The 24,375-nt window shown below is 42.4% G+C and overlaps 1 long non-coding RNA gene across 1 annotated transcript; it reads right to left on the reverse strand.

The window, feature by feature from the left end:
- Positions 1–12,257: 12,257 nt before the first annotated feature.
- Positions 12,258–13,885, reverse strand: LOC138736673 (uncharacterized). Its single transcript, XR_011340490.1, has 2 exons — positions 13,389–13,885; positions 12,258–13,052 (listed from the first exon to the last, which is right to left on the reverse strand). It is a non-coding gene; the product is annotated as an uncharacterized lncRNA (long non-coding RNA).
- Between the last annotated feature and the right edge of the window lie 10,490 nt (positions 13,886–24,375).

The following is a 24,375-nucleotide window of genomic DNA, read 5'->3' on the forward strand; positions in this document are numbered from 1 at the left end:
CCCTGGGGTTGGAGGGTGCCCAGACAAAAAATGAGGTGTCCCTCCAATCTGCGGGTGGTCAGGGTGGAATAGTGTGAAAGGCCATGGACAGACGTTGAGCTTGAGAGTGTGACTCAGAATTGAAATGGATACACGAAGGTCACTTTTGTTGCGGACGGAGAGGAGGTGCTAAGTGAAGCGATCTCCTAATCTGAGACCAATGTAAAGAAGGCCACAGAGGGTGCACTGGATGTAGTAAATGAATGCTTTTGAGGTACAGGTAGAATGTCACTTTACCTGAAATGTCTTTTTGGGACCTCAGACCATGGTAAGGGAGGAGATGTGGGTGCATGTATTGATGTATTGCACCTCCTATGACCACAGTGGAAGGTGCTTGGGGGGGGGGGTGCACGAGGGAGTCGTGGAGTGAGTGGTCCCTACAGAAGGCTGAGAGGGGAGGAGAAGGATAAATATGTCTGGTGGTGGGGTTTTGTAGTAAGTGCCAGAAATTCCGGTGGATAATGTGTTGAATGTGGAGGAGATGTGGGTGAGGGCTGAGTTAACAGTGGTGGAGGGAAAGCCACGTTTGTGGAAGAAGGCAGACATTCAGAGGTTCTGGACTGGAAGACCTCATCTTGGGAGCAGATGCAGCGGAGATGAAGAAATTGAGAGCAGGGGCTGGAGTTCTTGCAGGGGACAGGGTGTGAGGACGTGTAGTCCAAGTAGTTGTGGGAGTTGGATGGTTTGTAATAGATATCAGTGGAGAGTCATCTCCTGAGATGGAGACAGAGAGATCCAGAAAAGGGAAAGTGTGATCAGAGATGGACCAGGTGAGTTTGAGGTCAGGGTGGAAATTAGCCATGAAATTGACGAGCTCATCATGGGTGCATGAGGCTGCCCCAATGTAGTTGTCGATGTACCAGAGAAAGAGTTGGGGGGAGGGGAGTCTTGCCTGTGTAGGCTTGGTGCATGTTTTGCTCCACAAAACCCGCAAACAGGCAGGCATAGCTGGGACCGATGTGGGCACCCATGGCTACTCCTTCAATCTGGAGGTAGTGGGATGAGCAAAAGGAAAAATTGTTAAGGATGAGGATCAGTTCTGTCAGGCGGAGAAGAGTGGTGGTGGAAGGTCTCTGCTCATGCCTGAGGTCCAGGTAAAAGCCAAGTGCTTGGAGGCCTGTGTGGGGAATGGATTTGTAAAGGGATTGGATATCCATCGTGAAGATGAGGTGGTCCGGTTTGGTGTATCTAAAGTCTTGGAGGAGGTGGAGAATGTGTGAGGTGTCGCAGATGTAGATGGGGAGGGATTGAACTTGGGGAGAAAAGATGGAGACAAGGTAGAATGAAATTGGTTCTCTGGGGCAAGAGCAAGCAGAGGCAATGGGTCTGCCTGGATAGTGAGGTTTATGTATCTTGAGTAGAAAGTAGAAACAGGCGCTGCGAGGATGAGAGACAATAGGTTCTTTCAGGTGGCTAGAATACCCTGATTATAAAGCCGCATATTCTACCACTATGCGACTTTCGGGTACCCACCTGAAAGAGCAGGAGGTGCCTCCAAGGCGCACTGTCTAACCCTCTTTCGAGGGATAATCGCCGGAGCACTGAAGTTCCCCATGGCACCTGAATGCTAAGGGGCAGACTGATGACAATCAGCCAGCGATCCAACTCCCTGCTGCCTGACAGCCCCCCAATTCCCCACCACCTGGCAGCCCCCCCCAACACCCTGTTTGCCCTTTTCCCCCAGGTACAGGACATTGGGGGAGGGGCCTCTCCTGCAGCTGTCCCTTTCAGGTGGACAGCGCAGCGCTTTCAGGGCTGCCACTTGAATGACTATTCCACAGGTCTGCATCTGCAGGCGTATTGGCAAAAAATGTACCTGAAAGTGGCTAATGAGGTTGGTGGCCATGAGAGGAGGTGTCCAGAGCCCAGCATTAACTGAGGTGTTTCCTGAACTTCCAGAATCCTCTAACTATGGAAATAACTCCACTTTCATAAGTGAAAAGACTATATTTTTGGATCACCCCTTGGCTTAGACGCCATCGGTGGCTTTTTACTGTTCATCTTGTAAATACCCTGCAAGTTCCCCCTTACTGTCATGCTGATAAATCTGACTCACTTCCACAGCTGATGATACCCTATTACATTATTTCTTGCATGTATGAGGCTTGATGCTTTGCTCTCCAAAATTGAACCATTTACTGTATTCGTCTTCCCTCCCTTGGATCCTGTCACTTCTGTACGGTGAATCTAACCTGCCATTTGCCTGTTCATGGCACCAGCCTCTCATTGTCTTCATCTTATTACCATGTCCCTACTTGTTTGGCACACACATTTTAAGTCCTCTGTATAATGGAAAATAGTTTTAGGCAACCTTAAATTCTTTTGTAGTCTCAAAATCCTTGGGTTAATTTCTTTAAATACTTGTTTTAATTTGTCTATTGCAAAATAAAAAGAATTTTTTGTTGACCTGTTTACAACCATTAGTTTGAGCTCAGTAAGAATATCAAGTATGCCTAGATTTCTGTATTTTTTGCTTAAAAATACACTCATGCAAGAAGTGTTGCAGTGTTCATTATTCAAATTAAAGATGGTTCCTCCCATCCCCAATACAATGCTGTTATGTGATGTCATATGCCTGCGTATACCCACAACACTACCCCCCCCCCCCACAAAATAAATGTCTTGCTTAAATAGACACATAAGCAGTAAGTATAAGCCGTCAAAGTGTGTGAAGCATAGGCCACAGGTTGTTCTCAGTTTTCTGTGACCTGCGGCAATACAGCACCCAAACCTACTGGCAAAGCATCAACAGCTCAGGTTACTTCTTTATTTGGGTCGTAGTGAATGAGAATCTTATTGCTTGAGGTCAGCAGTTCCTTTAAATGATTGAATGTTTGATTCGTCTCTGCACTACAGCACCATTTCTGATTTATTTTTAACAATTGGTTAAGCGGGTGGCACAGCGTTGACATGTTGGGGATGTGGTTACAAAAAAGACAAGAATTATTGTAATTAGGCTAGATTTGATGGGCAAGGCATCCTGCAGATGGTTTCAGTGCCAGCCATATCCATTTACTAAGGGAACCATAAATATGCATTTATCTTGGTACAGATGGACTTTAGCTTGTTGCAGTCGGGCAAGGACCTTTTCCAGGTTTGTTAGATGCTCCGCATTGTCACGACCAGTAATTATGTCTTTTTTCCAGGCCCTTTCCAAAAACTGTTTGACACTTCTGAAGCATCTGCTCCAGCTTTGATTTTTGGCTCCCCCTCAGTCTATGCATTCTTCACTGCCCCAATTTCCTTCCAATCCAGTTGGATGTGCGACAACCACTCTCTTCCAAACATTGTGGGTCCCTTTGTGTCAATGATGTAGAGGGGAAATCTTTTCTGTGTCTGTTATATTCACTGTCTACCTTACATTTTCCTTGCACTTTGTCTTTAAGACAGTCACGGGGAGAAAGTCAATGTTGGACTGTTTCATTTTAAGATTGAGTAATAATTTCACTTTTTGATCTTTGACATTAAGGTCACAGCCACCCCGTGCCCAACTCTATCTGAACAGTTTCTTTGTTAATTTTAACGTGAACCAAAATTTCTGATCCATGACATTATGAATAAACATTGAGGTTGCTGAGTCCTCCTTGGAGCCAATGCTAGGAATTTTGTCATTGTGTATGATGTTTTTTTACTTTGGACAAGCTTTTTTGTATTTCAGTTTTTGACTTTTCTTAGGCAGTTCTCTTTAATACTTTATCTTTTCCTTGGGCATTTGGACTTGGTAAGCCTCTTTGTCACAGATAACACTTGGGCTTTTGAAATAAGTTAACAAGACTGTGGTTACTCCCAAACCAGAAAAATTCTCAGCAGGCCATTTCATGTCAGACCTCTGCCTGGAGCCTGGCTACAAGAGCGAATTGAAAACTTAAAACTTGCCTTTCAAACGGTAGCCCTAAAAGGCTGCTCCAGCATCACATTCATATTGAGTGCCGCCTCATTACGCCCTCTGGAGCTGATGGAGGCCTAGCAACTGGTGCTGCAGCATCATAAATATATGGCAGAGCAATGGCCATCTTCCCTACCCATAATCTCCCACACAGCTGGAACCACTCTGTTTCCCCAGCATTGAGTAACTTCTCTACCTAAGCTTGTATATATTGGGAACCATAATGTGACCTGGAAAAGCTGCGGGTTGAATTGTTTTCTGAGGTGGTGTCTAAAGTGGTTAATGTCAGGAGAGTAGGGAACATTGCCTACATGTAATTTAAGGCATTTGATTAGGTTGGTTGATCATGCTTGGGAATTGATGGGTTCTGAAATTTGACAGTAGGGTAAAAGGAGTAGCTCTAAATGCAGAGCTGGAAGAAAGGAATAAAAAAAGACATGAGGGGAGCCAGATGAAAGGAAATGTGGAGCTAGGGAATGTGAGGGTCAAGGCAGGGGTTGCCCAATGGAAACTGGAGGTTAATGTTAATGCCATCTGCTTGGAGAGTGCCCAGATGGAATATGAGGTGTTGTTACTCGAGTTTGTAGATTGTCTCAGTGGGTAGTGCATGAGACCATGGAACATATTGGCATGGGAATGGGGCAGGAAATTGAAATGGGTTGCTGCTAGGAAATCCCTGCCATTATAGCGAAGAATAAAGTTGCTCAATTAAGTATTCTCTCAGTGTTTTCTCTCCCCACCCACCCCATCTCTCTCATTCCCTATTCGCATGTCTCCTTTCCTCCTGCTCTCATCTCATCTCTGTTTCCCTACACCTCTGCTTTCTTCCAGAGCAGCTCCCTCCCTTGAGTTCCCATTTTTTTCTCTCCTGTCCTCCTATCCATGTCCACTTATGACTTCACTGTTGGCCTGTGCTCAGCCCCTACTTTTTTATTCAGGTGCTTGTCTGCTTTTTTTTGGTCTTAACTTGACAGAGGTCAGGCTTGAATCGTTTGTTATAAATCTTTGACTCCAATGGACACTGAAAAGCCTGCTGAATTTCTCCAGCACTTTCGTGTAAGGTGCACTTGCCTTCATTGGGCAAGGCATGAAGTGTAAAAGGAAGGAAGTGGTGTTGCACAATTTAAAATTAGTTTGGTTGCACTCTGAATATTGAATTCATTTTTAGTGATGACATTTCAGGATGGATGTGATGTCTTTGAAGAGATTTGCCAGGATAAGAGGGCAAGAGCTATAAACAGAGGTTCCACAAACTTGGGTTCATTTCTCTTAAAAACTGAAGAATGACCAAATAGAAGTTTATATATTTTAAAAAATTGAGATGGAATTGGTAGACAGTCAGAATCTTTCTCCCAAGGGAAAATATTGTGTACTGGAAAATACAGTGGGTACAGGTGGGGAAGGAGTTTTAGATGTGCAAGGCAAGTCTAAGTTGAGAGTGAAAGGTGACTGAAAAGGGCTGCCATGCTCAGATAATATTGTTCGTCGCATTTGACAGGCTCCTGGATAGACTCATGAATAGAGGAATATATATCACCTGCAAGCAGTAGTTTTACTTCAACTTTGACATGTTCTATGAAAGCAGAAAATGCTGCAAATTTAATAGCTTATGAATGCATCGCTTATGGACATCCAAACATGAATGAGCTCCCATAATATTAAATTTTTTTAAAATATTGATTCTAATGACTGGCAGAGCAAGTTTCCTCTCCATTTTAATTGCTTTTATTTGTCTTGTGTAATTTTGATACCATTGTTTTAATATGGTTTTAATATTATTGCATGGAGTAACCTTTGCATATTATCCAATTTAAAATTTATTTAGGACATTTTATAAAAACAGAACCCATTTATTAACTGGAAACAGTCTGTATGTAAAAAGAGAAATAGTTAACATTTGGTTTGAAGACCCTTCCATATGAAACTTAATTCTGTTTTTCTTTCCTGAGATGCTCTGATTTGTTGCGTGTTCAGTATTTTCTCTTGATTTTTATATTTCTGGCATCTGCAGTTTATTTTTTGCTTTTGATGAAATATCAAATTACTTGCTCAGTTGTACCTGGGCTTCTGATTTGGATGGGAGTGACAGGTTATATTGGCCTGAATGAGCTGGCCATATACTGTAATTGAGGCTTTGTGAAGCAGTGTGCAAACTGAACTGAAAGTTCAATGCTTGCTTCTGGCATTAGCTTTGCAAAAATGCATTTTGCTGTTTGGTTTGTCATTGTAAATGTTTAGAAAAGAAAAGGTACAAGGACTGCCTAAAGAAATCTCTTGGTGCCTGCCACATTGACCACCGCTAGTGGGCTGATATCGCCTCAAACCGTGCATCTTGGCGCCTCACAGTTTGGTGGGCAGCAACCTCCTTTGAAGAAGACCGCAGAGCCCACCTCACTGATAAAAGGCAAAGGAGGAAAAACCCAACACCCAACCCCAACCAACCAATTTTCCCCTGCAGCCGCTGCAACCGTGTCTGCCTGTCCCGCATCGGACTTGTCAGCCACAAACGAGCCTGCAGCTGACGTGGACTTTTTACCCCCTCCATAAATCTTCGTCCGCGAAACCAAGCCAAAGAAGAAGAAGAAAGAAGAAGTAAATGTTTAGGAATTAAACAAAAAGTTAAGTCTTAACCATTTTAATCCAAATACCATTTTGACGTGTCCAACATGATTTTCAAGCCTTTCCATTTTCTCTGTATAATCTTCAGCAACAACCTTTTTATCATTAAATCAAGTTTTTATTTTTGTGGTAATTTCTGTTCCAATATCAGGCATGACATTCGCTCATCTGCTCTTGTGCTTTTAATTTCACAACCTTTCACAGTGATCGGTTAAGGAGGTGCACAGTTTTTACCTGACCCCGATCAGCTTTGATGCACCAACAATGTTTGATGTGGGGACACCATTGGTGAACTTACCAGGCAGTACTGACTCCCCACAAAAGCATTCCAAGTTTTTCATTCATTTTAGAGATTGTAGTGTTTCAGATACAATAATAACAAATAAGGGTTTCTTCGATGGACATGTGCATATAAAGGTAAGAAATGGATATGTATTAGCAACTCGTAACAAAGATATAATTTGAGTATCAGATTGGGCACAGAAGTAATGGGGCATAGGGTCTGTTTCATGCTAACATCATCAAAGTATTCTACAGGTCCAGATTGAAACATTGAACTTTTTAAGTCTGCAGTTCTTTTTCTTTAAGAGATTCAGTCTGTCAGGTGCTTTGATAACACATGGATCTTCTTCATACAGATGTTTGTGTCGCCTCCACTGGTCCCCTACTGTTTAGTACTGGTGGTGTTTCCTCTATTGCTATGCAGGCTGGATCTTCTGATTTGTCTGTTCCTGCAGTGTCTCTCGCAATTTCAGCAGACTTTCTCGATTCCTCCTCAATATTCGACCATCCTCTGTTCTGACCGTGTAGGATCTTGGATTTACTTCCTCCAGAGCAGAAGCCTTTTTGTCCCACATGTTGGAATCTCCGAGTCTCACTGTGTCATGTTGTACCAGTGGCCCCAAGCTTCTTGCTGACTTGTCATAGTTTGCTTTTTGTCTCCATTGCAGACACTTGTTTTTTAGCTCGACATCTTCAACATCTAAGTTCTTGTTTGTGCTTGTAGAGTAGGGAAGTGTGTTGAGTCATCAACATCCCATCAAAAGTTCAGCAGGTGATGTGTCATGGTCAAATAGTGAAGCTCGATAACTCAATAGAGCTGAATATGGATCTGAGCCACTATCTTGTGCTTTCTTGAGCAACTGTTGCATTATGTGAACTCCTTTCTTTGCTTTGCTGTTTGAATGTGGATGCAGAGAATTTAAGTCACATGTTAGAAATCATAATCTTCTGCAAAGTTCTGAAATTCTCTTCAGCTGTGGCATGGTTCATGTCACTTGACAATTTGACGAACTCCATGTCTTGCAAAGATCGATTTCATATTTCATCACACAAGCAGCAGACATATTATGAAGCAGCACAATCTCCAGATAGTTTGATAATTACTTGCTGATTATTGACTATCTATTTCCATCATTGTGGAATAGATCAGTTCCAACTTTCTTGTATGGTTCCACTGGGTAGGTTAGTTAGAATCATGGGTTCCTTTGTCTGCTTTGTGTGATTCAAACAGATGTCACACCTTGAAACGATTCCTGTCAATGTCAGCATTTAACCCTGGCTAATAAACAGGAGAACTGGCCATCCTCTTTTTTCAATTCCAAGATGCCCCTCATGCATGCTTTCTCTGTCATTGCAGTGATTGAGGAACGATAATTCTGCTCTGTCCGAGTAGAAGCCCATTAACAACACTCAGCTCAACTCTGATGTTGTAGTATGACTGACATTCAGCTCTAGGCCATCCTTCATTCAGATTCTTGATGACCTTGTGTAGAACTGTGTCCTCTTCTGTTTTAGCTGTGATCTGCTTGGATTTCATGTCAGATATGGGAAGAGATTTAGTGATCAGGTTCACGTGGAGATTCACATTTGTCTCTCTGGAACTCTTATTGTGTGCTTCCCTCTGTTGTTGCCCTGGACAACTCATCAGCTAACACAATAAGTTTCTCTGGTGTGTACACCAGTTCAAAGTGATAAAGTCGTAGCTTCATCTTTGGATTTGCAGCGACATTTCACTAAGACTTCTTAATTATCACTATTAAGGGCTTGTGGTCTGCTTCTGCCAAGAATGTTGGTGGTCCATACATATAACAAATTTCTTGAGTCCATCAACCAGATGTAGATACTCTTTCTCTATCTGTGCATATTGACATTCAGATGTTGTCATTGTCCTTGATGTATGTGCTACTGGCCTCCAATTTTCTCCCACAGCCTGAAGTAGTATAGCACTTATTCCATCTTTTGAAGCATCCGTAGATATTGTCATCCTTCTGGATGCATCGAGTAATGTCAAAAGTACGGGTCCTGTAGTTAGAATGGTCTTCAGTCATTTCCATTCTTCTTTGTGGTTGTCTGTTCACTTGAATTCACATTTGTCCTGTAACAACTTCCTTGGGGATACATTATTTTGGAAGCCAGGTTTGGTATGAATTTACCATTGAAATTGATAATTCCCAGCACTCTCAATTTGCCTTTTTCATTAGTGGTTTTGGGCATCTCTAAAATTGCTTTCACTTTGCTCTTGTCTGGTTCCACACCGGCTTGGACATTTTCTCCCAGAAAGGTGATTTCCTTCATATCAAACTGACATTTTTCTGTTTAGTTTTAATCCATTACTTCTGAACATGTTGGAGCACTGAGCTTCTTGTGTGAATTCCCATGTTCATGTACACATGAACCCCATTTATCCCTTGTATGATGTGCTCCATTGTCCACTTCCTGAGCTGAGGAAATTCCAAAAGGCATCCTCAGACAGGAGTATCAGCCAAATGGTGTATTAAATGTACAGTATTTTGTGTTATCTTCATCCAGTTTTATTCCCAGAAGCCCTTGGATGTATCCAATTTAGTGAAAAACTTTTCACTGGCCATCTCACTTGTAATTTCGCCCCTGGTCGGAATCTGATAATGTTCTCTCTTTATATTGGCTTTCAGGTCTTTTGGGTGCGTGCACAACCCCCCCCCCCCCCCCCCCCCCCGTATTGCGAAGGGTTGCAGCTGTCATGTGCCCCTACCTTATCTGAGGACACACCAGCTGCCAATCAAGGTTTTTTCCTGCCCCACCCATTAGTGCACAATTACCTGGACTGCATGCTCCAGCCTGTCTGTTCTTGACCTCAGGTCATTGGCTGCTATAATTAGATTAACCTGCCTGGCACTGAGCCATTGGCCCCAAGTAAATGATGTGGGTTTGTCCCTCCAGTACTATAAAAGTACCATGTGCTCTTTGTTCCCTCTCTTTGCCAGCTTGGGACCACCCTGCTTCACTCCAGATCTAGAATTGTGGAAGGGTGCTGGAGAAACTGTTGGTAAGATGTGCACTGTTAAAAGGGTTGGGAGCATTTAATTAGTGTCCTTGTAGCATTGAGCTGTTCCTGTTCTGAGTCAAGGGGTGGTGGGACATCATAGTGATTTTTTTTTCCTGATCAATTCATTTTGTGTGTGAGTGTATTTTGTACCCACGCTATTTCCCACATTCATTATTAATTGTCTGCTATTTCTTTCCCACAACTGTTGTAAGCTCTGTGTGTGTGTGCTGCATCAGTTACCATTTTCCTACACTTGCCTTCTGTAAATAAAATTCTTCCCTACATCAAAATTGTGTTCAGAGTCCTTGCCTTTGAGGCTTACCAAACCTATTTCCTCACTCACAACAACCTCACACAGTATAAACATGTAAACAAATAAAAGAATTATCAAATCTTAATCAGGCTCTCCATCCCATAGGATGATGATGGTTCCTTTCAGTCAGTTTGTGGGGTTTGATAGAATACCCCAATTCTCAGTATTTGCATGAGTGGATTTTAGGTGAGTTAGGGGTTGCAAGGGGATCAGACCCACCCTCTTGACATCCCCTCCTGGATCCAGCAGCATGGTGAAGTCCAAGATGGCAGTGAATGGCCAGATGAAGCTACAAGGTATGCCCTCCTGTGCTTCACGGCATGTTTGCTAAATTGGTGTTGACCCTATGAGAGGGTTCATCCACCCTTGAACAGATCTTGTTTATCATGCAGGGTGTCTAGCCACCCTCCACAACGGGCAAGCCTGGTGGGGGAGCCAGTTTAGACACCAACCACCTGAACATGTGACAGGTAGTACTGGTTTACACTCAGTGACCTATAAATGGATAATGAACTGTAAACAAACTGTGTATTACAGAGAGAACAAAAGAAAATAAAGAGCACAAGTAAGAGGACTTAAATTAGTGAGTTTGTCATTGAGGAGTCTGATGGTGGAGGGGGGTAGAGGGGTAACAGCCTGCTCCTGAACCTGATGGTGTGAGTCTTTGATTGTTGCTGCCCTCTGACCGCAGCATTCCCTGTAGATGTACTCAGTAGTGAGGAGGGTTTTGCCTGTAATATCCTGGGCTGTGTTCACTACCTTTTGAAGAGCTTTATCCTCGGGAATTGGTGTCTCCATACCAGACCATGATGAAGATGGTCAGCACACTTCCATCCACATGTCAGTGGAAATTTCCCAAGGTTTTTGGTGTCATACCAAACCTCCACAAAACACAAACCTGTGAGGAAGTAGAGATGTTGAAGAGTATTCTTTGCACTGCCATTGGTGTTGAGTCCAGGAAAGATCCTCTGAGGTGGTGATTCCCATGAACCTAAATTTGCTCACCCTCTCCACTTCTGATTCCTCTAACGATGATTGGATTGTCTACCTCTGGCTTTCCTTTCCTGAAGTCAACAATCAGCTCCTTAGTTTTGATGACATTAAGTGCAAGGTTGTTGTTAGCGCACCATTCAGCTTAGTTTTCAATCTCCCTCCTGTGCTGATTCATTCCCTTCTTTTATCGAAGGCAAATTTGTAGATGTTGTTATAGCGAGCTGTACAGTCATAGGTGTAAAGTTAGTAGAGCACGGGACAAAAAACAGCCCTGTGGTGCTCCTGTACTGATGGAGATGGTGGAGGAGAGATTATCACCAATCTTCACTGACTGGTCTTAAAGTGAGGAAATCCATGATCCAATTACATAGTTAGGTGTTGCAGGTCTTGGACTTTGAAGGGTATTCTGTTGAGTTCCTGCTTGAGCTTTTCTTTTAGTGGTGCTGGAATCCACCATGGGGCTATTGGCTGTGTTTCCTTTTAACCATCTTATTGGTGAATGGTAGAACTCCAAACCCTTTGAAGAGGTCTGAAAATTGATCCAGTATAATTTCCTCCACATTGTTACTGTGGTACACCTCCTTGACTCGGTTAGTTTTCACATGCTTTGTCATCAAACAGTGATTCATTCCAGCTGGGATCACTGAACCTGTGGTGGTGGTGTTGAATAGCAGGCGCGGCTTATTCACCGGGTGCACTTGTTACATCGCCGTCTGCTCCTGTTAATTTGAGTATTTGAACTGGACCTCTAAACCAACGCCAAATCTTTTAAATAGGAACCATGACATTTCATAAAAACAATTAGTGAATATTTACCTTCCTTTTCATCCAGAGCACTGAATACAGTTGCTGTCGATAAACAGAGCTTTTTGTATGTTAATTTAATGTCAACAACCATATGAAAGTCAATATTTGTCAAAGGTAATTATTAAGCAGGTTCAGGGAAAAAATAAAATGTTTTAAATAAACATCCTGCTTTAAAGTAGAATCGGTTCTCTCAGCCACCCCACTGCAACCAACCTCATCTGCCAGAATAAATCAAAGACTCCTTCCCCCACCGTGGTGCGCTGTTAGACAGAATCAGACACACACAAGGTAAAGACTGTACAACAGGCTTTAATCCACAAAGACTTCCACAGAGCCAGGCTGGCTGTGGCTGCAGCAACTCTGAGTGAGGCCTCGGGAGGCTGGTGCAGGCTTATATCCCAGAAGGTTTTGACACCCGACCTTGTGGGGCTTGATCCCTTCCGGCTGACTGATTGACAGCCGGCCAGGTGTTGTCCTGTCCCCTTACACTCCTGCAGTTACAGAGGTTGCCCCCCTGGAATAGGCCGGTGGAGTACCACCCCATTCTTTCTCAGGGTCTCATTCAGTCCAAAGCCCTTGTGCTGAACAACGTGGGCGGTGCGTCGCTGGCCACAGTTGACCGGTGAGGCTGTGCGGGCGACCAGGCATCGGGGAGATGGCCGTTCCAGCGATGGCTGAACCCTTGGTCGATGGCAACTGGTGCAGAGGGTCTTTCAGAAAGCTGAATGTGCAAGAGCAAATCATCGGGGCAAAGGCAATGGTCAATACAAGGGTCATCACTATGATATTAGTTCAGGACCTTTTTACATATCATAGTTTTTGAAGGAAGCTCTTGGGATGGAATCCGCCTAAGTTGAAGCAGCAAGTTTCCGAGATGAAGTCCGACCAGTGCAGCAGCGCCCTCTAGTGAGAGACAGCATCACAGGCGCATGAGAGGAGGAGGAGGACACTGTAGCGTGGCGTATGTTCAATCTGGTTTCAACCGTGCGTGGCGCCAACTTCCTTCTGGCTCGGCCGTCTGGGGATGGTTTCGGATTCAAACTGCGTCCACGTTGATTTCACTTTGCTCCGCAGCCATTCTGCTCCTCCTGTGGGGGGTGGATTTGGGGGCAGGTAGCGGGGACGCAGGGAAAAATGTAGAAGAGAAGAGCAGTTCCGGGAAGTAGCAACTTTCCGATCCCCCCCCCCCCGTCCCGTTCCCCCCCCCCGTCCCGTTTCCCCCCCCCCGTCCCGTCCCGTCCCCCCGTCCCGTTCCCCCGTCCCGTCCCCCCCCCCCGTCCCGTCCCGTCCCCCCGTCCCGTCCCGTCCCCCCGTCCCGTTCCCCCCCCCCCGTCCCGTCCCGTTCCCCCCCCCCTCATCGACTTGGACGTTACTATTCCTCTTTCACAAGATGTGGGTGTTGCTTTAAAATAATGAACGTTTACTTTCAGCCCCAATTCCTGGTGGCGATGAATTAATCCTCCAACAGCTGTAGATCATGTGAAGATACTTTCACGGGAAGTGGACGAGTTGCACAACGCCAATCCGAAACGAGGTGGGGAAGGAACCGCAATATCCTTTCACGTCCTCCATGTGGGACTTGGCAGAGAAGCTGTAGGCGGTGCCGACCTTGTCCTTCCAGTGGATATGATGGTGGAAGGCGCTGTCATGAGAGATCAATGTGGAAGGAGCAGGTCTGAGCCGCCAAAACCCATCGCCAGGGCAAAGTGCAGATTCCCGATGAAAATGGAAACAAGGGATAAACGCCAGCTGTGGTAGGGCCCAAACGCCTTAAACTGACAAAAACCAAATCTGGTGAAGTAGCAGATGGCAAAGCTTCACTCCCAGAGGAACTCGATGCCTGGACCGCCTAATTTGATGACAAACAGTGAAGGACCACCCCTCTGCACCCCCATGTCCCCTGATAATCACATCCTGTCCATATCAGAAGATGATGTGCATGCGGTCTTCAGGAGAGTGAATCGGAGGAAAGCATCCGGCCCAGATGGAGTACCTGGCCGAGTCTTAAAAATCTGTGCTGACCAATTTACCAAGGTATTCACAGAAATCTCACTCCAGCAGGGCATGGTACCCATCTGTTTGAAACTGGCGTCAATTATACCAGAACCCAAGAAGAGTGTAGAAACTGCCTTAATGACTATCAGCCAGGAGCACTGACATCAATAGTGATGAAATGTTTTGAAAGGCTGGTTATGAAGCACGTCACCTCCTGTTTGAGCAGTGACATGAATACATTCCAGTTCATTTATCGTAGCAACAGGCCTACGGTGGATGCCGCTTCACTGGCTCAACACAAAGCCCTGAAACATGAGGACAGTAAAGATGCATTCATCAGGATGCTTTTTATTGACGAAAGTTCAGCATTTATCATCATCCTCCCCTCAAAACTGATCAGAAAACTCCAAGATCTGGGACTCAGCACCCCACTGTGTAATTGGATCATGGATTCCCTCACCTCCAAACCACAATCAGTGAAGTCTGGTAATCTCCATCAGTATCAGAGCACCACAGGGCTGCGTTCTCAGTCCCCTGCTCTACTCATTTCACACCTTCGACTCTGCGGCTCGGTACGACAATAAAACCATCTACAAATTTGCTGACAATACCACAGTTGTAGTCAAGGATGATGGCCTTCGTTCTGTTGATCCACAGAGCAAAGATGCCTGTGTGTGCATTTGTTTAACATGTACTTGATGTTGCACTCCAAGAAGCACATGATACTTCACAAATCAACCAACTAATTCCAGATTTGTTGCAGCCTTCATTCGCCTTCACAACCATTGAGTTCAGGTAATTTCATCCACGTGTTCCACCATTGAGGACTTGGTTGGATTGTTCTTTGTCAGGGACCTTGCTGCCATGGGTGGCCCTACCAGGTGCATCACTCCAGATGGTATCACTCGCAGGATCACAGTACCTTGTAGTGGGTAGTATAAAGAAAGGCGATGAGTGAGCATACAGGAGGGAGATTGAAAAGTAGATTAAATGATACATCACCAATAACTTTGCACTCAATGTCACCAAAACCAGAGGTATACAATCCGGTGATAATTGGGGGAATCAAAGGTAGAGAGGATGAGAAAATTCAAATTCTGGGAGTCACAATCCAGGAGGATCTTTCTTGGACCAAACACATGAAAGGCATTGTAAAGAAAGCCTCTACTTCCTCAGGAGTTTGTAGATGTTTGGAATGACACCAGATACCCTGGTAAATTTCTACAGATTTGTGCTGACTATATGCATCATGGTCTGATATGGGGACACCAATACCCCTCAGTGTAAAGCCCTCCAAAAGGTAGTGAACACAGCCCAGGATATCACATGCAAAAATCTCCCCACTATCAAGAACATCAACAGAGAAAGCTGCCTTGGGAGAGCAGCAGCAATCCAGCACATACTCTGTTTTGCTGCTGGCATCAGGAAAGAGGTATTGATGCCACAAGACTCACCCCACCAGGTTCAGGAGCTGTTACCCCTCCACCATCAGACTCCTCAACAAATTCAATCAGGGACTCATTTAAGGTCTCTTGTGCACTTTATTGATTTTTTAAAAAAATTCTCTGTTCATAATTGTTTTTTTTTTACATTTGTTATTTGTGTACAGTTCTTTATTTGTAAAAATGTATACAGTGTACATTTCTTTTCACTATCGTAAGTGGTAATTCTGCCTCATCCGCAGAAATGGAATCTGAGTTGTGTGATGTTATGTATGTACTCTGACAATAAATCTGAAACAAGTCAGTGAAGCTTTGATTGGATGCTGTAATGTATTTTAAAGCTGGTACTCTGTAACATTAGGGCATGGTTAGTGGAGAGGATTATCAGCAGGTTGTGACTCAGACTCTGCCCCATGACTTGAGCATACACTGGATACTGAAACCTCAGTGCCTTGCCGAAGGGACAACTCGAAACTTGATTTGCTTTCTTCCATATATTTCAAAGAAACAAGTGAAAGCCAACAAGCTTGTTCCATAATTCGTGTATGATTTTGTGACCCTAATACCACATACCTAAAGGAGAGCAGAGGCAAATCTAAGCTTCAAATTGTCTATTTCTTTTATTCTCCACCTTGCATCCACTCTGACGTCTATCAGGATCATTTTTATTGTTTAAAATTTTTGTCTAAAATTGCATGGTAACAGGCCATCTTGGGCACGAGCCTGTGCTGTGCCATACTTGGACTCCTGGTACGTTTTGAACAGTGGGAGGAATTCGGTGCTCCCGGGGAAATCCCATGCAGACATGGGGAAACATAGAAACTCCTTGCAGCACAGGATTCAAACCCTGGTCCCGATCACTGGTACTATAACAGTGTTGTACTAACCGTGTTGCCCCTTCTGCACTATTACAATGAGGCACAGTGTAAGTTTGACGAACATTACCTCATCTTCTACCAAGAAACCAATTTTTGACATCCCATTTTATGTTTGTTTTAGAACAGTCCAGTTCTGCCCTGAATCTTTCATATTAGCTGATTTTCCTTTCTCCACAGTCTCTAGCTGATCAGCAAACATTTTGCAAAGTTGCATTCCTTTCTCTCTAACCACCTTCATTAATTATAATTCAGGGTCTCTGAACAGCAGAATCCCGTGGGTAACAAAACCTCATCAAAAAGATTCCATTTGTCTCATCCTCTCTGCAACCTAAAACTTGCTTGTTTTCCAACATTCCCAGTTTTAATGGTCTTGAATCTGAAATGTTAACTGTTTCTCTCCATGAGTTTTGCCTGACCTGTTGAACATTTCCATCTTTTTTTGCTTTTATTCTCATCACCTTTAATTTCCCCATATCCATTCATTCTTCAGTCTAAATGGTCTATAGTCCCAGATTTAAAATAAAGCGTCTCCTGAGTGTCATCTGATATTTGCACAAGAGTTACAAATTACTTTCATGCTTCATGTATAAAAGCATTTCTTATTTGTTGCCCTCTGATTCTACCCCTTTAATCAACAGAAAAAGTTCCTCTCATTCTTGCCTGATTCATTCATTTTGTAAAGTCCAAGAACTTATTTTAGAAAGGTCTAAAGTGACAATGTTCTGCTGGTTGAGATCTTGGCCATATTGTTGAAGTGATCTTGTACCATTGTTGAATGTCACAATATCTTCAGTAACGTTAAACGTGGGAAGTTTCTCTCCCAACATTATGAGTATTGTCAAAAGGAGAGGCAATGCCAGGGTGAAAATTGTGTGCTGATCTTACTACTTTTCAGTATAGATGTGGACTAACCTCTCCAAAAGCAAATCTGGCATTCCACTTGGCAAGACATTTACAGCTGAGGACAATTCGTGATTAATGTTTTCAAAATCAATTTTATTCACATCTTGAGCCAAGTCCTTGCAATTTTCAGTTAATATGTTTGCATCTCATACCTTACTGGTCTCCCTGGTGCTGAAAAGAAATAAATCCTAATGAAAAACTCTCCCATTCAAATGAGTTACCATAGACTCAAATAATGGAAGAATAATCTAGATTGAATACTTGCCCTGCCATGATTATGACATTGCATGGGCAATCATAACCATACATAATTACTTTGGCTTTTCAGGAAAAGTAAATTGGTTCCCAATCTTTTCTGCATTTTTTCATTTGCAAACACAAACCATCTTGTTATTCATTTGAAATTAAATACCATGTCATGTAGCAATATGGATTATGAAGAGCACTGATAAGATCTCTTGTAGAAAGTTCTGCCCCACAAAGACTCTTGCAATGTCTCTGTAATTTGTAAGTTTTCAAGGTCACATTTCCTTCAAGTGATATTGAAGCATCTTATCAGGCTCATTGAGTGCTGTTGCAGAGTATATAGATATGTTTCTTGGAGATAAATTGGGAAAGGTTTGTTGAGTAGGTTACAAACAAACCCTTTAAAACAGATATTATTTGAAATACAGGATCTCTGCTAATGCTAGACATATCAGCTCTACAGCTTTTGCAAGTGCTTTGAAGAGTGCTCAAGAGACTTCACTAATGGATTGTTGTTTTCAAAAGGCAACAGATGAAAGATCTTGTTGGAGCTGCAGATTATCTTGAAGAGAACTTGCTGTTCTAAGAGGGTCATGTGGTTTTGCAAGCAGAGAGAGTCAAACAGTTTTTCTCTCTGAGAGAGAGCGAGAGATCATTCTACATTGTTACAGCCAGCAACAGCAGCTGGGACTGGAATAGGACAAGGTGGAAAACTTGTGGAAAGCCCCATTTGGAAGTTGGCCTGGTCAAAGCCCTTGTGGTTCTTGCAAGAGGAGAGAACTGGCTGTCTAATGTTTCACTTGGAATAAGAGAAACAATAAGGAACTGAAAGTGACCTGAAAGAAAGAGGTTATCATCTGGAGAACCCTGAAGTGGGCAAGTTTTGTTGGCAAGTCACTGAAGTGGCTGATTAAAAAGGAATCAGTTATGGATGTCCTGGAGCACAAATCTCTCTCTGAAAACTGACAAGAACATTCCTGAGTGGTAACCATTTACCTTTCAAGCACCAAAGCCTGGTGAACTTTATAAATGTTAAATTCTGTTCACTGTGTAAGAATTGCCTGTAACCAGTGAACTTAGAGGAATGAGAAGTGAGATTGGACTGTGAACCAAAGAACTTTTCTGAACTAAGACAAACATTACACACACACGTGCGCTTAGAATTAGAAGGCAGTTAAGTAAGTCAATACTGATACGTTAAAGTGTGATTCTGTTTTCGTGTTTAAAGATAATTAAAAGCAGCTTTTGTTTAAGTAACCATTTGTCTTGGTGATCTATTGCTGCTGGGTTTATGGGTCCTCTGGGCTCGTAACAGTGTCTATGGACTTTTTAATGTAATTGAAGGTTCCATTGTTGTCACATGATACTACATTTAGAATGTAACATGCATAACTTTCTTTAACTTTTGCCAACCGTAAGGAAGACAGAGAGTTACCACTATGTCAAGCACTCCTCACAGAAATGAAGCCCCAACAAGGAACAAACTCACAACCTTGGTTCACAAGACCACTGAGCTATCTAAATTCTAGTTGAGGTGACAAAAACACAGCAAGAACAAAGCTTATGGGTGAACAAAGTCTTATGTACAATTTTCTTGGGGTATCACATTGCCTCAATTTCCATAGTTTTGTTCTCTATTATTTTATGTTGATTTTCAAGTTCTGAAGATGGGCATTACAAAGTATCAAGTAACACCTCAGTGGCATCTTCCTGCAATGTCCTCAGGAGGTCTGAAGCCATAGCCAATAGACAGTGCCCTCGATAATGTTTGGGTCAAAGACACATTTTTTTCCTTTATTTACCTTAGTGCTCAATAGTTTTAAATTATGTTTTGTGCATTGTTGCAGATCCCTTGCATGTAATTACTGCTTTAAGTCTGTGATTCATAGACACCAGGTGCTGAATATCTTCTCTAGTGATGCTCTGCCAGGTGTCTGCTGCAGCCATCTTCACCTCCTGGTTGTTTTGGGGCTTGTCCCCTTAGGTTTTCTCTTCAGCATATGCAAGGCAAGCTTAATTGGATTTTGATTGGGTGACTGAATTGGCCATTCAATAATTTTCCAGCTGTTCGCTTTGAAAAACTCCTTTGTTGCTTTAGCAGTATGTTTGGGACTATTGTCTTGCTGTAGGATGAAGCACTGACCAATTAGTTCAGAGGCATTTCCTTGAACTTGTGCAAATATGATATTTCTGTACACCGCTGAATTAATTTTAATACTGCCATCGACAGTTACACCATCAATAAAGATAAGTGTGCCAGTACCTGCGGCAGCCATACATGCCCAGGCCATAATACCCCCACCTCGATGTTTCACAAATAAGGTGGCAGTGCTGCCGCTGGTGCAGACCCACAGGGAGTGAGGGAGCAGAGATGCCGTTCTCCTGCAGGGTCCAGCCACACAGTCAAATGCTGTCTGTTCCTAATGGGCTTTGAGTGGCCCCGTTCAGAGAGCTGTCGGGGGTTTTTATTTGAAATCCTGTGACCACGGGTCTGTGCTCAAGATGGTGGTGCCTATTAATTGGCAGCAGCCACAAGGGGCAGCAGACTCTGGGGAAGTGGAGGACCAGGGATCTGCCTCATCTGAGAGGGAGGAGATGACCCACAGGGATGGTGATCATGGTGGTGGACCAGTGAGGGAGCTCTGCGATTGAAGGACCAGTGCATATGGTGGGATACTGGAGACTCGAGGTGAGGAAGCTGCTGAAGCTGTGGGCTGCTGAAGACTGCTGTTGGGAGATTTGTGATGAGCTGCAGACTGCTAGAAACTGGCTTGAGCTGGCTGGAAGAGTACCAGGTATCGGAACCGGGATGTGAGGAGGTGCCGAGGGCGCTGAAGGATTCCTGACTATGTCCGAGGTTCAGATCTGGAGCTCAGGTTGCCAATGGTTTGGACTAGACTCTGAGTGGCTGCAGGAGCTGCGGAAGCTCTGGAGGCAAATCTACGGATACTCGGTGACTCTGGGGGATTCTCTTTTGCTTCTCTCTCTCTGACTGTAAGAGGCGCTGAGGCAATTCCTGTGGTGACAAATTTGACTGCCTTGCAGCAGGCAAAAAGAAATTTCAAGTCATATGACACTGTTTTATTACTATGATAATAAAGTGAATCTTGATCTTGAATGATTGATTTACACCTCCACACTTTGCTCTTGCCATCATTTTGATACAGGTTAATCTTGGTCTCACCTGTCCAGGCTTAACGCACAGGTTCCAAGGTTCGTGCCGTGGCTGCTGGATCCCCAAGCAGAGGCTATTGACGCCTTTACCCTAAATTGGTCGAAATATTACTTTTATGCATTCTCCTCCCCCCCCCCCACCCCGTTTGCCTTGCTACAATACTTGACAATGATTCCAGATTCTACCTGTAATGTGAAAAATATCTGTGCTTATTCCACTCTTGGTTCATTCCTCAAGTTAATGTTGTTTTGGTTCATGGCTGAAACAGTATTTTATAAAGAAGCTTAATGGCTTCTTTATCTTTGTACTGTGCACTTCAGTTTATAAAGCTTAAAATCATGGAAGTTTATGAAATAGTTTTCTCAACCTGCCCTGCTACTTTCAATGAACTTGGTTCAGATGTCCCTGATCTTGCACCATTTTAAAATTTACACCCCCCATCTTAGATTATCTCGTATACTTCTCAGCACTGAATTTCATCTGCCATCAACAGCCTGTGAAACGCTCCTCAAATACATACTAGAGACTGCAGATGCTGGAATCTAGAGTAAAAGAAACAATCTGCAGGAGGAACTCAATGGGTTGAGCAACATCAATGGGAAATGCTCTCACTGAAACTTTTCAACTTGCTGCGTTCCTCCAACAAATTTTTTGCTCGAATATCTATTTGGTCTATTACTCTCTTTCTTCTCGTTCACTCTGCCTCATTGTAATAATATCTGCAAATTTGAAAATTGTACTTTCTTGATCCCGCCAAGCTCCAATCACAGGAAAACTCTGCACACTCTCCTGCCATCCAAAAAGCAATCTTTCATTTTTCCAATTTTACTCAGCCAATTTTATATCCATGGTTCATCACCAAACTCTGTCATGTTTGTTAAATGTGATTTGTCTTTCACATATTCAGTGTCTTCAATTAATCACACTTGTCCTAGTGATGGATAATTTTGACCCTGATTATTGCTTTCAGAACTTTCTCCTCCAAGGAGATTAAAGTGATATATTTTTTTAAAAAGTGGGTATCATCTAAATTGTTCAGTATTGAGGCACCACTCTTCAATCCATTGGTGTGAAAAGCTTATCACCACAGACCTTGGAATTTACTCCCTTACTTTCTTCAATTTCATGAGATGTATCTCATCTGGAAATATCTCATCTGGACCTGGATGTTTCTTGTCCAGCGAGCCTTTCCATTCAGAACTTCATTTGAATCTTCCTTTGTTGAGATTCCAGTGACTTTTTTTCCCTTGGTGAAAACAGCAGTAAAATACTTTGTACCTCAGGCTATGCCTGTTGACTCCATGAGTAAAAGTTATTTAAAGTCATTGAACACAGAGTTATACAGCACAGAAACAGCCCAACTTCATGGGCTGGTCCCATTTGCCTGAATTTGGCCCATATCCTTCTGAAGCTTTCCTATCCACCAACCTTTCTATGGTCTCTGTCTGATCCCACCTCTCCCCGTTTCCCATTCAAACACCTTTGTCAAACTTATGAATTTTCTTTTTATGTTTGGTGCCACTCTTTTCTCGTGCTTCTCTCTTTGCCTTTCTTATTTCCGTTTTGGTTCTCTTCTGGATTTTTAAAAATCAATCTTCTTGTTATTTGAATCATAATCCTCACGTTTCAGCACTGCTGAATAGGATGTTATAGTTCACATTCTTTCATGAACAACTAATTTGTGATGATGGCTTCAACTTAATGAGAATTTTTACAGAAAATATCTGAAGTCATGTGGACTTGTCTTAAAATATCCCAAATGTATTTGGATTCCTGTAACTCAACCACACCAGTCTGTTGAGAGATTTGAAAGAGTAATTATTATTTCTTTAAATGTTTATATTACAAATTGAAAATAAACAGATGTGATTCAATAAATTGTTACAAATACAAAGATTGTGGATGCTCCATAATACTTGAGCAATATTTCTGCTTTTGTTGTTTTTCTATTGCATTATGTGATTAAGAAAGAAGATTATTCAGCTTCATAGGACCCCTTTGATATCAGGTGGCAATTCAGGCACAGTCCCTTTCTCTATATGTACCATCTAATTGAAATCATGGAAGATGTGGTTGCTGCACTTACTCAGTGGAAAACCACTAAAATGCCAGAAAAAATACCAATTTTAAATGCAGTATTCCACCTACTGCTTAAAAATGGAATTCACTTTAGTATGCGTGATGCCTCATTCTCACAGTTTTTAATTATTATTAACTTTTTTCTTCAATTCTTTCATTGCGTGCTTTCTTTCTTCATCTCTTTATTTTGCTTTATATATTTTATTTTCAGCTGAATTAAATATTCCAGCACATATTTCCTATTTACACTGTTTAGCTCAGTGAGAATTCTTCATTCTGATGGGTTAAAGATATCACTTGTCTTGCTTGTACAAGAATCAGATCCCCTGAAGAGGGCAGCAGAAATAACTCTCTAATTACTGCATTGCAGAAAACATTTTAATAGTCTGCAAGCAGCTTTATAGCCAAGAATACAAAAGCTAAATAAAATAATCTTTTGAAATGACTACATTAAGAAGGTGGTGAAGATAAGTGAAATATCACCAAGAAATGAAAGTGGAAAGTTTTGCAAGTTCTCCAGAGAATTTTTAATCTGTTTCAGTTTAGGCCAGCTCTGATATTCAAAGGTGTTCAGTTAGTGGAGAATTTTATTCAGAGTGAAACATAGAAAAGAAATGACAGCAGCTTGAGCTGGGAAAATCCTTGGGACTTTGTGGTTCCATTACAGCATCCCAAAGGAGAAAAGGTTTTAATTGTCCAAGATTTTGTCGAAGGTAAATGCAATTTTTTTTGTCAAAAAGAAAAATTTGGGATGAAATGATGATCCAATTTTTCTAGCTTTAATTCTATGTGAATTGATGAAGGTTGCTTTTCACCAGACTCACTATTCACAGCTGCCTTCTGCTTTTAAAATAGTGATTAAAAACCTTTTTTTTTTAACCACTTCCTAACCTGAACAATTGCTGTGATGGAAGTTGCTGCCCAATAAGGTTTAACATTCTTTGAATTTGGTGAGCATGTTCTACTCATGATGGACTGTGGATTAGGAATATTTGTTGCATCCCTACAAGGAAAGTGAAGCATTAACCTTCCACCATCTCTTTTTACCAGTGACACCACTGACAAATTTCAATGAGGTGAAGACCACTTTGCCACTGATGTGTCCACAGATCAAATCAGCTCTTGAAGAAGCAAACAAGATCAGACAGCATTGGTTTAGAATCTTCTGATTGCCGACTGTCATTTTCTTGCAAACACTGGAGAAAAGTTGTCAACCTTTGTTACTGCTATTTTTGCAAAATTTCAGCCATAGTTATACAAAGTGATTGGAAAAACTCTTCAGAGAGGAAGCATATCTGAAGGTTAAAAGGGGAGATTGAACAAGACAATTTTGAGGTGAATTGAAATGTGGAACTCTCTTGCAGAAACAGTTGATGGAGTTGAATTCATCAATTATTTAAAAGGATGATTGGTAAATTAATTGAGAAAGATGAATATATAAATGCAAGGAGGCTAGTCGAGATGATAGGATTGATCCACAGATCAAAATCAGCTCTCAAAGATTGTGGTGAAAATCTCCAATGTACACTTGAAATGCTAAATTGTATTATTCAGTGGGAACATTCTGAAGCATTTTCATTACTAAGTGTTCCAGCAACATAATTTTTCCATTTTTATTAAATACTAAGCTTAGTATCGTCAAGTAACCAAACATTAGCTTTCAAACTTGAAAATGATTTTGAAGAAGATATGA

Source organism: Narcine bancroftii, chromosome 6, assembly GCF_036971445.1.
Source record: "Narcine bancroftii isolate sNarBan1 chromosome 6, sNarBan1.hap1, whole genome shotgun sequence".
Classification (NCBI taxonomy): Eukaryota; Metazoa; Chordata; class Chondrichthyes; order Torpediniformes; family Narcinidae; genus Narcine; species Narcine bancroftii.